Below are 13,837 nucleotides of genomic sequence, written 5' to 3' on the forward strand. Positions count from 1 at the left end.
TTAGTTCTAAAACAATTGATTTTACTATATCAAATAACTGAAAAGTCTCATTTTTACTAAATGAGAAGTTTCTTTGAAACAATTTTACTTAATTTATTGTTTTTTCCTTTTTGAAATTCTCATAGGATTTGCATTCCACTAACTGTTGTACTTAAATTTTCTTTCAATAGAAGGATGAATACAGTCTTGATAGAAGATAACTTTGTACCTCTTACCTCTTTAGCCTCTTGTCAAAATTCTTAAGAAAAATGCTAATGAGGTAATGAATACGTTAAAAATCCCTGTCTGAATCAAAGCCAAACAGTTCCCTACATGATCATCATTATAATAGGAAATAATTACCAAGCATGTTGAGCTGTGGAACACTGCAGGTCTTATTTCTTTAAGGTATCTACTAGAGACAGATGAGGAAAATACCTAAACACACTGATAATGTTTCAGAGAGTGCCTTGTTATTATAGACAAATGTCGAATGAATTTCTCAGTCATCTGGGAGCTTCTATATTAGGTCTTAATCTGAGAACACATCAGTCAGCTGAAGAGGTAAATGTCCATTAAGTATGAACTTTGCTTTTGTTTCCAATAGTTAAGACAAATATTAGCTAACAGGGACTTGATTTCAGCATTTTCCCAGGAGTTATTCAGAAGAAGTAATGAAGAAAGCAGGTACTTTTATTCAAAGCAAAGCATAGAGTTGAAGAGTTGGTTATTTCAGTGCTGAATACTAATCTGTAATAATTAGCAAAATTTAACATCTGAATGAATCACATCTTTGTTTTTATTTTTCAGTAAAGGCAATGAGACCTTAATGAGTCTCTGTGTATAAATGAGGTAGTCAGTCCCCCGACCTCTCCCAAGCTGTTACTCTCCTCTTCAACTTTTCAGTAAAGGTTTTGGGTTTTTCCACTGTTCATGTGTAATGTCTATCCGATAATGGGCAACTGAGAGGGAAAAAGGCACAAATTCAATAAAATTGTCAGGATGCTTGCCAAGTCAGTGGGGAAACACCCAGTGTTTACCTGGCTATTTCTGTAACAAATTGCATTACAGTGTATGTATTTCACAACACTGCTAACATTTTAACTCCTTCATGATTTGATGAACTGTGAGCTCTTTCAAGATGCAAACCAAATTACGGTTTCCACTATTTCCATACAGACTTGCTTCATGCCTGGCACATAGAAAGTATTCCATTAACACCTTCTTAATTAAATGAGGTTTTGCCACCCCTTGTTTTGTAACTCACTCAAGTACACAATTTGCAAGTTTAAATGCTACAGATGAGAGTGCATGTAACCTTTGTGGAACAATATAAAAGTGAGTTTTCTTCATGAATCAATTGTTCATGGTCTGAGTTCCCAGTGACTCAGAGAGTGCTGTCTTTCAATGCTTTAATACACTAAGGAGAGGAAGTCAGTAGATGATTGGTAATTCTAAGACTCTTTAGACCCCAGACCAGGAATTTGAGGCTATACGGCTTGAGATAATGCACAGATAAAATATATGTTTTGTTGAAAACAAAATATTTTTATAATAGGGAATTTTGCATTAAAACTATCTAGAGTTCCAACTTCTCTGGATTTCAGGAGGTTGAGCAACTCTTGGCAATAATCCTTTGGAGCTGATGAGGGGCTGCTTTCTTATAATCTCAGTTCTCCTGTGTCATGTTTCCCTTAACTTGTATTGTTTTACTTTGGACCCTTAGATATTTTAATTTGTAACCTCTTTTCCTCCCCATCCCCCCATTATAGAGGCTTAAGACTTAAGATTAACCAGGATATGTTGAATATTTTTTGGCAATTTTGAAACTCTGCAGAAAATTTGCTGTGAATTAAATTTCTACTTTCGTGTTCTATCCATTTCTGGAAATTGCTAGAACTCCATCAGGAGTTCCATGTGTCTCTCAAGGTCCTACTAGGACATCCATTTCCAACAGTTAACTGGACTGTCATTCAAGAGCATCTAGTAAATGGCCCTCATGATAATAGAAGAGCCAATGAATAATTCCACATCGTGTGATAAGCCCTGGGGGCCCACCTTCTAACATCCCTAGCTTAGAAGATCCTGGTCCTTGGTCCCAACTGATATCATGAAGGATATTGGTAAGACACGATGAGAGCGCTGGATGACATGACTCTCTGCCATCCTGATCCACACCAAGTCTTTGCCTGCTTCTGTGTCCCATATTGAGGCAATTCTTCAAAAATGGCCAAATTATCTTTATGTTAATTTTAATTGCGTGGTTAACATTTTAGCATTGTTTGTGAGTCATTCTAAAGATCCTTGGAATACAGTAATTTATAATTGTGCTGGGTCAAGTATTGGATCAAGCATGGTGGGAGACTGGTAGTTAGAACATTAATGACTTCACTAGTTAGTGAGGGTCACAGACTGCACACACACATCTCCATGTGGTGTTGTTGCCTCGTTTTTATTTTTAAGTCTGTATTTTATGGTAGTGTATATATGTAACACTATAATTGTAGTCTCAAAATAGGAAAATGTCATGGATTTACTCTAATGATAACTATGCAATTTAAATAGGCCCTCCGTTTACCCCAAGTGCAAATTTAAAATGTTTTTTTCAGATTTGGAAATGATTTTCAGTAACAAATCATAGGACACGTTGGCAGAAACATTTCTCTAGGCTCTGTCTTTAATTTTGGACGTTGCTAGTATATTTCTTTTGCTCCATCACAGGCCTGCTTCTCTAAGTTCTATGAGGTTAGTAATATCTTTATGCAGAATCACAATAGCCCTATGTCATTCATCCTAGTAATGTGCATGAGCTGAAAAGTTGGCTTGTCTTACAAATGCTAAGAAAAATGCTTCATGCCAAACTTCTTAACAGTGGCCCCTTCTTAGAGAATAAATCATTCTATGTTTTCTTTAAGATTCATTGCCAACGTTTAAATATTTATAACTTCAGATGAAGCAGGAATCCTGGTTTTGAAGTCCTGGAGCATGAGCTAAAGTCTTAAGCTCTATAATTAATAATAAGCTACATGTTTGTACAGATACGACAGGTGTGTAGAAGATCTATGTTACTTATTTGACAAGGAGAAGTGAAAATTGAATTTTCAACATGCAGGCTGATTTTTCTGTTAGCAGAATAGAAAAGGGGGCTATTTTTTATCAGTTGAACAATTTAATCTCACTGTGTAGTGGTGTCTGTCACAATGATTTGAGGGGAAAAAGTCAAGAGGCAGGCCAAGAAAAGCAGGGCAGACCAAATACAAGCATCGGAACAGTCATGCTGCAATGGCCTGGTAAATGACGAAGTCTGAGAAGTCATGAAGAGTGTGGAGCAAGATCAAAGGTCCAAAGTCCCTGCAAGCGGTTTCTAATCATGGCATCTATGGGAAAGGGGAGAGCTAGGGCAAGCAACACAACTGAAGAACACGGATGCAGCATCAAAGTTGAGAAAGGGCTTGGAACAATTAGTTTTCCTAACCTCAACTTCCTTTCCTCATTCTCCCTGGTTATTGTCAACTCCAGTAGAAGTTGACAATAGGAGTACAGGTGATGCTATCTAAAAACAACTGGAGGAGCGTGTGGACAGGGTCAGGGAAAAGTCACTGTTCTTTATAACAATTCAAAAAAAAAAAAAAGAAGCACGAACTTAGTATCATTCTTGAATTCCTCACTTAAGTCAATTTATTTCCAGTCTAGGAGGCAATGTATCTCTGTGCTTTATGGCCAATAGCCAAGAATCTCTCTTTCGTTATAAAGAAACTTTCATAAGGATGCAGAATGGGAATCAGAGAGCAAATGGAGAATGAAAAAGTTGTGGGACTAGCAACCACTCCTGGCCTAGTGTTAAACCAGTCCCAAAGCCCCACCCCACTCACCAAGTTCAGCCTCCCCTGATCCCCTCCAGGTGAGGCTGGCAGCCTTTAGAGAAGGAGTTGCTTCTCTTTGACAACTGGTTAGAATCCAATCGTCTCTTCTACCCTCCTCATTCCCTTGAAATGTTAGCTTTCTCTGCTGGTGGTCTCAAATACAGTTTAAGTTTGGAACCTTCATTCTTAAAGAATCAGCATTGGTTCTTCACGAGAATAGTAGTTAGAATGATTTTGATCTCTTCCATCAACTCTATCCATACCTGTCAGCTCAGATTGCCCTGAGAGACTAGTAGAAGTTAGATGTGCTGATTTTTAACCCTGATGTCTGGTCGAAAGCCAGCGTGAATTCTAAAGATTTAAAGAAAATGTTTCTATTATTTAGAAAGAAATTATGGCCTGTTTAGAAACTCTTGACATAGTCTGGTAGGTATTGTGTTAACTACAACTTACTCTTCAGTAAAAAGCTGTCAGTTAACTCCTTCTGGGCCATAATGAGCTAATAATGTAGATTGGTGTTGTCTAATTGACATATAATGTGAGTCACAAATGTGAACTACACATATAATGTTAAATTTTCTACTAGCCACATTGAAAACAAAGGAAAAAGCAGAAAAACAACCTCCCACAGGTGAAATTAATTTTAATAATACAATTTATTTATCCCAGTACATCCAAAGCATGATCATTTCAACACGTAATCAACATAAAACTTATTCATGTAATATGTTACATGTTTTTGTACTAAATATTTGAAATTCATACACTTACAGCATATTTCTATTTGGACCAGCTACATTCCAAGTGTTTAATGATCACTTTCACCAGTGGCTACCAGGCTTAAACAGAGGGCCTGGTGAGGTGGTTTTTCTTTCTCAGATTTACTGAGATTCCTTTGAGCCGCTGTATGAGTCAGGGTTCTCTAAAGGAACAGAGCTAATAGAATAGATGAATATGTAAAGGGGAATTTCTTAGGAGAATTGACTCACATGATCACAAGGTGAAGTCCCACAATAGGCATCTGCAAGCTGAGGAGCTGGGAAGCCAGTCTGAGGCCCAGAACCTCAAAAGTAGGGAAGCCAATAGTGCAGCTTTCAGTTTGTGGCCAAAGGCCCCAGAGTCACTAGCAAGTCACTGGTGTAGGTCCAAGAGTCCAAAAGCTGAAGAACTTGGAATCTGATGTTCCAGGGCAGGAAGCATCCAGCATGGGAGAAAGATGGAGGCCAGAAGACTTAGCCAATGTAGTCCTTCCACGTTCCTCTGCCTGCTTTTATTCTAGCTGCCCTGGTAGCTGATTAGATGGTGCCCACCCAGACTGAGGGTGGGTCTGCTTCTCCCAGTCCACTGACTCAAATGTTAATCTCCTTTGGCAACACCCTCACAGGCACACTCAGGAGCAATACTTTGCATCCTTCAGTCCAGTCAAGTTGACACTCAATATTAACCATCACAGTCACATAGTTCTCTAAAACAAAATTATTTCCTAAGTCCTCTGTAATTTATCTTTATGATTTTAAAATGTATATTTCAGATAAGTTCAGACTCTTTTTCATTGATTGCAATTCAGATTCCTTCAAATTTCTTCCTTTCTCCAAGTAGATGGCTATCTTTGTTTCTCTACTCTATTCCACCTCCCCACTCCCACTCCCTCCCAGAGAAGAATTTTTCATAAATTTAAAGGGCCACACATTTTCCCCAAGGTGCTAAGATTTGCTCCAGACAGATCATTAGGGCTTTCTGCAACTTATCCCACAACCTGACCCCAGCCCACACCATCTGCATTAGAAGGCAGTCTACAGAGCATCAGCAAATAAGCTGAATATTTTAAAGAATACCCTTCCATAGGACAGAGACAACAGAACAAGAATCTAAGGACTATGGGTCACACTTTCTAAAACTCAGCAGATCTGTCTGGAATCAATGTAGTAGACTTGAAAAATCAATTTTTCTAGTTATGCAAATGAGTTTAACTGGCTTTATTTTAAATAGAGAAGATTGACAGTGTTGGATCAGTCCTCTTTTTATTCCAATCAAATGCAGAGTAATATAAACACAGTATGAGCAGAAGAAAGTTGGGTAGAAAATTTATCTAATATACACTATATAAGAGTTCTCCTATGACTGCGATTCCTTCTGCAGAAGATTGCCCTGTTAGTCTTCTTTTCTCCTGGGTCTGGTGTAGTGCCTAGCACCTAGTAGGTCTCAATAAATATTTGTTGGATTAATAAACAAAATACCCAACTTTAAAAATTTCCATTGTGTGTACTAGATGAATAATATTGAAAGGTACTCAAGTTGTACAGGGTGAAGAACGCATGGTCCAGCTAAATTGTTGTTAGCCGAATAGTTGTTAAATTACTGTAATTTTAAAGAAGTTGGAAAACAATTCCCCACCACCAGCAGCCCTGCCCTCACTGCTCAGTCCCTCCCTCATTATCCCACCTCCCAAGGTCTACTCACTGAAGAACAAGGGCCTGGCGCCCTCACTGGCCATCAGTTCTAATTGGGCACATTCTGGCTGGCAATGTCTGGATGAAAATATTTTGAATATAATTCTCAAGTGTGTGTTGAACCAAACCCTTTGGAAAAGCATATGACATAAAGTGCCTTAAGTTATATTTATTGTCCATGAAAAAACATTCCTGATAGAAATTTTTAAAAGTTTTTTATTGTGGATATGTTTTCATGAGACTCTGGAATACACTGTGAAAGAAACTAATTGTACATAGGGATCCTTTTGTGAAAATACATTTCATTCTGATTTAATATAAACCCGTTAAAACATCTCATTTATCTCTCTTACAGTTGCTTTTGTTGTATTGTTAAAAGGTTTTCTGTACAAATTTGGCATTGCAGAAGTATGTTTCAAATAGCATGGGAAAAACAAATTACCAGAGTTTATCAGGGGTGGGGAATATTTACAAATCCTCAATTAAACTTGTAGTGTTTGGTCACACGAAGACAAAAACATGAAAGAATACCTCAGAAAAATACTTGAGACAAAGAGAGAAGAAATAAAGCTGTTAGTCATGGACACTTCTGATGCATTTTGTACAGGTATAATTTTCTATACTACAATGTGTTATTATTTACCTTGCAGATAAATCCTCCCTTTCATTTTGAGTTTTGAAAGGGGAAAAATAGACAAATTATGAAAGGATGAAATATATTCAAAGAGCTCTCATAACCTGATTATGTGTTCTTAAGCTCTCTCTGAAGTTTTGATATAATCAAGTGAATAAATAATTTTAAAAAATCTTATGTAATACATTTGTAAGAACATATTGCAGATAATTTTTCTGTAGAATTATGCTTCAATACATGACAGGAAACTGAATTTTATTAGACAACTAAAACCATAAATAAACAAGGTGAGATTGTTTTGACCAAATTGGGAGATAGAGATCTTGTGAAGGTTTTATTAGCAACTACCAGCTAGGCCCAACAAATAATTATGGTGAAGCTCAGAAAGACAGTAGTCCGTCTTAACATAGTCAAAAAGCCTTCAATACAAATAAGTGTCAGGGTTCAAACATATACATCCAAAATTGCTTTGCCCTGGGATAAATCCTGTCTTCGTACCACTAGTCTCATGAATTTCAATCTTCCATAGTAAGTTTGTAGTAAGACAAAAGATAAATAAAGACATAGGGCATCCAGTAAAGTCGTGAAGCCCTGTGAAGTCTTTACCCTGAGGGTTAAAGAAGCAGGTGGTAGGATAATCAGATCTTATTTGTGGACCTGGTTTTCTCAAATACAGTTTGTGCTTTATCAAATGTTTTCTCCAATTTTCTATAGTTTTTCAAGTCTCTTTTTTCCCTCTCTCTTCAAAATCTTTATTAGACGCTCCCTTTAAAATACTGTTTCTTTTAATAACTCAGAGTATTGACGATCTAATAGATTCTTAAAGATGCAACATAAAAATAGTTGGATGGGCCAAATAAATTCCTGTATTAAGGTACTATAATTTTATTTTTCACCATATAAAGAGAGCATCATCTGAGAAAGATATTTGGGAAGTAATTACCAAACAAGCTTCCACATAAAAAATGAGGATAGTTGCTGGTCAATCTATTCCCTATTTCAAAACCATTGTGTAATGGATTATAAAACAATTTTTATAGCCTATCTTTAAGAATCACAGTGGACTAATTTACACTCCACCAACAGTGTAAAAGCATTCCTGTTTCTCCACAGCCTCACCAGCATCTGTTGTTTCCTGACTTTTTATTAATAATCGCCATTCTAACTTGTGTGAGATGGTATCTCATGGTTTTGATTTGCATTTCTCTAATGACCAGTGATGCTGAACTTTTTTTTGTTTATTGGCCGCATGAATGTCTTCTTCTGAAACGTGTCTGTTTATATCCTTTGCCCACTTTTTGATGGGGTGTTTGTTTTTTTCTTGTAATTTTTTTTTAAGTTCATTGTAGATTCTGGATATTAGCCCTTTGTCAGGTGAATAGATTGCAAAAATTTTCTCCCATTCTGTAGGTTGCCTGTTTACCCTGATGCTAGTTTCTTTTGCTATGCAGAAGCTCTTTAGTTTATTTGGATCCCATTTGTCAATTTTGGCTTTCCTCAAGGATCTAGAACCAGAAATGCCATTTGACCCAGCAATCCCATTACTGGGTATATACTCAAAGGATTATAAATCATTCTACTCTAAAGACACAAGCACACGTATGTTTATTGCAGCACTATTCACAATAACCCATTAATGGTCGACTAGATAAAGAAAATGTGGCACTTATACACCATGGAATACTATGCAGCCAGAAAAAAGAATGAGATCATGTCTTTTGCAGGGACATGGGTGAAGCTGGAAGCTCAGCAAACTAACACAGGAACAGAAAACCAAACACCACATGTTCTCACTCGTAAGTGGGAGTTCAACAATGAGAACACATGGAGACAGGGAGGGGAACATCACACACCGGGGCCTGTTGGCGGGTGGGGGGCCAGGGGAGAGAGAACATTAGGGTAAATACCTAATGCATGCGGGGTTTAAAACCTAGATGATGGGTTGATAGGTGCAGCAAACCACCATGGTGCATGTATACCTATGTAACAAACCTGCACATTCTGCACATGTATCCCGGTACTTATAATAAAATAAAAATAAATTAATTAATTAAGAAAAAGAATCACGGTGGAATGAGGGGGCCTTAATTCTTGGAGTTGGGAAAGACATTAGAAATAATCTAGTCTGTGTTCTTCATTTTATAAATGAGGGAACTGAGGCCTGCAAAGGTCCAATCACTTTTACAAGATTATACATCTAGGTAATGGCAAAGCTAAAACTCCTCCCTAGGACTCCTGCTCTTTATTCCAGCACTGTGTGCATTATACCATTCAACATCTTCTGTAGTAGTAAAAATATAGGTATCATTGCAGAACACTCCACTTTTGAATGATACACATTCAAAACCCACTATCCAGTATGCATATACAGCCTTAAATGAGAGTCTAGCTTAGAACACAACAATTGGCAATGTGTTGTTTTCTCAGTTACTTCAATTTCTCTCTATGGAGTCTCCATCTGTCCAGAAAAACATACATATTTTGATGAAAACCTTAACCTTCTAAGGAAAAATCACTTGATGGCTAATGTTAGATACATTTTAAAAAAAGCAAATAAACTTTTGTCAATAAGTAAGGAAAAGAATTATAGAGTAAGCTCTCCAAAGAATAGACTATTCGGTTCCACCCTCTCTCTGAGGTGTGTTGAGGTTCCTCTCACTCACGGGGCATTAGACAGTTGGTTCTTTTTCTTCTAGTGCATCATGTGCATAGAGTAGTATTAAAAATTTGTTTGGACACAGGAGTCCATCTTAAAGCGGATCATGTGTGACCTTGTACATTGTTCCCACAGTTAGGTAAACTCCTTCCTCTTCTCTTCCAACCCCTGTGCCAAAGCCCTCTGAAAATCCCACGTGTTATTGCTTTGCAAAACTCAAATCCTGTACATTTGTCCTTGAATATGACAGTAATGTATAGCTTATTTTCCAGATGGAGAAAGTCTTTGTCATAAAAATCAATAATTTTAAAATATATATATTAGTTAACAGTAACTTGGAAGTGATTCAAAGGAAAAATAAAGCTATTTTCACCATTAGTAAGTCCAAGGGACTCATAAAACTTTCAGTGGTGTTTGAATCAAAATATAGGCTGCTCTCTCTTCAATTAATGGAAGTTGCATAGGAATGTAAGATGGTCTTAATTTATGTAAGTTCTTAAAATTTATATATATTTTTATTATGTATTGCCTTTAGTTTAAATTTCTACGTAAAACTAAATGACTGAGGCATATTTTTGAATCTACATATTCAAACAATATTTCTCGCAAAATGTTAAGAGCAAAGTATATTAATTTCAGATATCTCAAACTTTACAATATGTTAAGGTTATGTATATTATTAGTTTTTCCATATAGCTCTCATGCTAAACTAATTGATATTTAATTTAAAAATATTATTATATTTTAGGTCACAATTTGGCTCCCTTAAAATTTAAAAAGAAAAACATTTTTAAAACCTAATAGAAAGATTTCTGAGAATTTTAATGAAAGTTAAAGTGGACTAAAACCATTAAGCTGTACAGGAAAGTAGATTTCACTGCCTGGATTAAATTAAGAGCTGCCTTAAAAATACATATTTTGATATATAAAATATTTTTTCAGAACGTTAAATACATGTCTATAATAATATTGCTTTAAAAGTGAAACCAATTAATTTTGTTTCATTATTCAAACTGGGAAAAATACTAGAACAGTAAAAAAAAAGTAATGAAATAAAATACATAGGTGGTGGCTGATTTATGTCTTTTTTAGTCTTTTGGCTATTTTATATGACTTTCAGTTTAATAATTTAGCATAGTATTACAAGCAAAAATTAAACTTTCTCTCTGTGTATCCGATTTCTTTCTGACCATGCCACTTCCATGTGTTCTCTCAGATATGAGTTAACAAGACAAATGAGCAGAGAAACTATGACTCTCCAAGCTGCAGAAGGAAAATGCTCCTAGCGAACATCTGCTTTGGGTAAAGTAATTTAATTGCAAAGATCACGGTGGTATGTTGAGATTTGTTTCAAGGGAAGAGCAAGGAAGCAAAAGAGGGCAGTGGGAACCCTTGACACCCTCCTTCTTTATGGAATTTTATCATCAGCGGTGAAGGGGCCAAGAAAAATCTGTCTTCTTTTGCTTTCCTTTGTATCAATTTCCTCTTCTGAAATAAGGAAGTCTAAACAAAATAGTCTGGACTTTGAAATATTTTATAGATGTATGAAATATTTTATGTATATCTTTTTCTGTACACACATGTGCAAAACATACACACACACACATACATACACACACACACATAGTCTAGCCCTTGCCATATTTAGATGTGTTCTCTGGGCAGTAAAATCCACCTTAGCTTATAGAGGCTGCTAATTTTCGTGAGATTTCCAAGCCTATTTAAATCTATAGAACGAGCAAATGTCATTAAATGAATCTGTAGGCTCAGGATAAGTGGTTCACCTATATACCTCCAAGACCAACAATAAAAAGCATTCTAACTAAGGCTTATATTGAGGCAATGCTCATTTAGGAAGTAACATGGACTAGACTGTGATTTATGGAGAAATGGTGGCATAGAAACATGTAGAGAGATAGATAAGTTGACTGACTACAGCAGAAATCTGCTGTTGTACAATCTGTTCAGATACTTGGCATCATTAAAACATTTATGGAATAATGCCTATTGTGTAAGTATTACCATAATTTTTTAGAGATAGTGGTTGAGACAGTAAATATTCAGAATTTAGGGCATTCATCGGATCTACTAAGACAGACAGGCAGGGAGCACACAGTGGTGTTATAGATGTCAGTAAGTTCCTAGGGTGCCCAGGTTAGGTCTTCTCTTTCTCTTCAACTATTCCAGTTGCCTCTCAGATACATACATGAACTAAGAACAACCCTTTCCACTTAGAGAAGTGGAAGGAAGCGAGGAGAGTCTTATGATACCGTTTTGAATGAAATAAAAAACGTGGACTCCATGACAAGTCAAGCAGATTCAAAACATGCAAATGAATAGATTGAAGTAGATGCTAAGTGACATCTCCCAAAACATACTTCAAGGCTGACCAGTGAGTTGTGAGGCTCATCCGTGGAGGCTCAAAATGGATCTTGACATGCAAGTCCTTTCCTTCATTCCTACATGTGGGTGGTCTGAATGTTCTTGGACCACTTCTACGTTCTTGTATCATTGGAGGTCACTCAGTAAAACTGAAGTGCATTGTTGATAGTTGCTAACATTTGGTATGCATAAACTAAAATTAGCATGATATTTAGGTTTGCTAAAGACTTTAATTCCATATTCCTAATAGATTTCCAGTGATTGAACAATATTATACAGCTCCTCTTGTACAGGAGCTAATAAAATGGTAAAAGTCAAGACTAGAAGCATTTCTCAAACTAGCACAGTGCTCTTAATGGTCCATTCACCTAAATAATAGGTTGGATCACAAAAACAGACTTTTACATACCTTCATAGTCCAGAATAGGAGGTCAAATCTAAGAAGAGGAAACTTGCATAGGAGTAGAAATTGTACACTTTTACACTTCATTTTGAAATACCAGATGCAAAGTACAGGATTAGAGAGTCTTTGCTTTATATATATTCATGATAAACAACATCACATTTTAGTAGGAACGTTGATGAACTTGACTTTGTGCAGGGAAGGATGAATGGTCTGGGAAACATACAGTTGAAAGAACTGAATATGGAGAAAGCATTTAGAGTAAGTAGTTATCAGATGGAAAAGAGATTCATTATTCTGTAGGGTTCCATGGCTTCATTTGTGAAAATACAGAGAAGAGATGTGTTAGACAGTTCCATAAAAGGGGATGCTTTCTTCTGCATCTCAGTTTCCTACTCTGAAAGAGGATAATTTTATTAATCCTTGGGCCAGAAACAATGAGGAAACATCTACTTAGCATCTAAAATCTTTAGAACATGTAGGGAATGATGTGCTGTTCCCAGTTCCCCTGTTTGAATGAGGGACTAGTTTTCCTAATTACTGGAAGTGCTGCTGACTGACAGCTCTCAGGTATTACAAGGCTGTGGAGTGGTACATCCAGAATCAGACACACATAAGGCTGGGACACACAAATAAGCTGCAGGTAGTCCAGATCTTAGAAACCCCATGATACCTATCATTGATGCCCCAGTGCCTCTTTCTCCACTTATTCCTGTTATAATATCAAGGACACTCACTTTATAGCGAAGGAAATGAGGCAGTGGGCAGAGGTCCATGGAATCTAGGGCTAGTGTCCCATACCACAGCCCCAGAAGCTGCAGGGCTGACCAAACTAATCATTTAGGATGCTGCGTACTCTCTAAATGGATAGCTTTATGATATTGTGCCCCTAGTGGATAGAATGAATGGGCTTAAGAACCATCATTCTTTTGTCCTCTTGGAGAAATTTTGCTTCCCTTCCCCAAATCTCTGGGGTTCTGTGCATTTAAATGTCTTGGTTCCCAAAAAGGGAGTGTTTCTAGCAGGTGGCCCAGTATGCATCCCACTAAACCTAAAGCTACACTGCTACCTACACACTTCAGAATCCTCAGGCCAATGTGCCAGCAGGCAGGATGAAGAATTACCATCACGGCAGACCTAACTGACCATGATCATCAGAGGGAGGCTCAGCTGATGACATATGACAGGGGCAGGGAAGAATGTGCCTGGCAAGCAGGTGATCCATTTGGTCATCCCTTGCCCAATTTTGATGGCAAATGGATGTGTGCTGCCACCTGAGAAGAACATGATGACAAGAGGTTCACATAACTCAGGGATGAAAGTCTAGCTCATGCCAGCCGGGTGTGGTGGCTCACCCCTGTAATCCCAGCACTTTGGGAGGACGAGGTGGGAGGATCACAAGGTCAGGAGATCAAGACCATCCTGGCTAACATGGTGAAACCCCGTCTCTACTAAAAATACTAAAAATTA

At 37.1% G+C, this 13,837-nt stretch overlaps 1 long non-coding RNA gene across 1 annotated transcript in view; it reads left to right on the forward strand.

Moving 5' to 3' along the window:
• LOC116465992 (uncharacterized) overlaps nucleotides 1–13,837 on the forward strand; it is a 78,106-nt gene that overhangs the window by 37,462 nt on the left and 26,807 nt on the right. Inside the window, exon 4 of the long non-coding RNA XR_004247312.1 lies at nucleotides 10,799–10,884. This is a non-coding gene — a long non-coding RNA (uncharacterized LOC116465992). The remainder of the gene's footprint in view (nucleotides 1–10,798; nucleotides 10,885–13,837) is intronic.

Source organism: Hylobates moloch, unplaced genomic scaffold (genome assembly GCF_009828535.3).
Source record: "Hylobates moloch isolate HMO894 unplaced genomic scaffold, HMol_V3 SCAFFOLD_3, whole genome shotgun sequence".
In the NCBI taxonomy this organism is placed as follows: Eukaryota; Metazoa; Chordata; class Mammalia; order Primates; family Hylobatidae; genus Hylobates; species Hylobates moloch.